The 1577-nt window shown below is 49.3% G+C and overlaps 1 protein-coding gene across 1 annotated transcript in view; it reads left to right on the top strand.

Annotated features, from left to right (window-relative positions):
- SPTB (spectrin, beta, erythrocytic) overlaps nt 1-1577 on the top strand; it is a 132936-nt gene that overhangs the window by 90892 nt on the left and 40467 nt on the right.

A 1577-nucleotide genomic window follows, 5' to 3' on the forward strand; every position in this document is an offset into this window, starting at 1 on the left:
GCTGCACAGCATTGACTGGATGGACGGGATCAAGGTGGGCCTGGGCACCCCCACCCCCTCCACCTGGGGCTTCAGCGAGCTGTGCTTCCTAGGCACCTCCCAGCCCCACGCCCGAGTCAGAGCAGAGCATCTAAGGCAGCAGAGTGTCTGATGGCATCTGTCTCTCAGCAGCTTGGCTCGCTCTGCTCCTGTCTGCTGTATCCCCGGTGATCAAGAAATCTGGGGTTCATAGTTACACAGGTGCCGGCCTGCAGGGCCTGGATGAGACAGACCTCCCTCAGGAGCCTGGAGAATCGGGCTCTGAGTAATCACGATCTGACTCTAGTTGGCATCCAGACCTTGGCATCCAGGGCCACTGGGAAGTCTGAGTCTCCTCTCCTACTATCACAGTGGCTCTCAGCTGAAGACTCACAGCAGACTGACTGGGGCTTTCTTTTCCTTTTTTTTTTTTTTTTAAGATTTTTTCTGATATAGGCCTTTTTTTATATCTTTTTTTTTCTTTTTTTAAATTTTAATTGGAGGCTAATTACTTTACAATATTGTGGTGGTTTTTGCCATACATTCACATGAATCAGCCATGGGTGTACATGTGTTCCCCATCCTGAAGATATAGGCCATTTTTAAAGTCTGTATTGAATTTGTTGCAGTGTTGCTTAGTTTTATGTTCTGTTTTTTTTGGCCCTGAGGCATGTAGGATCTTAGCTCCCCGACAGGGAACAAACCCATATCCCCTGCACGAAAGGTGAAGTCTTAACCTCTGGACCATGAGGAAAGTCCCCCGTGGAACTTTCTTAAAATATGTACACCCAGGTCCCACCCCTGGGGCACACGTGGGCAGACTGAGTATAGGACTTGATCTCTTGAAAGATGCTCCCTGGATGATTCTGATGGGCACCCCCAGTGGGAACTCCCGCTCTGTAGCCTCTTTCCCATTGAGCAGCTGCATTTTCCAGATGCATCTGACATCCTGGTCCCCAGTGCCACGGACCCTCTCTTAGGAAGGTTATTCTCCCAGCATGAGGATCTCTTCACCTTTCCTTACTCCCTCTGCCCTGTCTGTCCTCTTCGCCAGGCTCACCTCTTGTCTGCTGAGTTTGGGAAACACTTGTTGGAGGTCGAGGACTTGCTACAGAAACACAAGCTGATGGAGGCTGACATTGCCATCCAAGGGGACAAAGTGAAGGCCATCACCACAGCCACCCTGCAGTTCACTGAGGGGCCAGGTAAGGCTGCGGGTTGAGGTTTTTCTGTTGAGGCCTCTGGCCCAGCACTCCAGCACCCCAGGGTGGATAAATCTAGCCATAGAATTCTGCCTCTTTCACCAACACGTGGTACCAGAAAGAAGTTTGAGGGAGAGCAAAATTCTCCAGAGAGTAGGCAACTGCTTCAGTCATCTATTATCAGAAAGGTGTGTAAGCACCAAGAAGGCATCCTTCGTCTTTCATCCTTTTGGCTAGCTCAGGTCTTAAATAGGTGACCCCTGCTGCCTCTCGGAAGAATCATCTAGAAATTAATGCCTGGGTCTTTTTAAAAATAATTTCACATTTTGCATTTCTACTGAGAGCTGATCCAACTTT

This window comes from Bison bison, unplaced genomic scaffold (genome assembly GCF_000754665.1).
Source record: "Bison bison bison isolate TAMUID 2011002044 unplaced genomic scaffold, Bison_UMD1.0 scf7180017864239, whole genome shotgun sequence".
In the NCBI taxonomy this organism is placed as follows: Eukaryota; Metazoa; Chordata; class Mammalia; order Artiodactyla; family Bovidae; genus Bison; species Bison bison.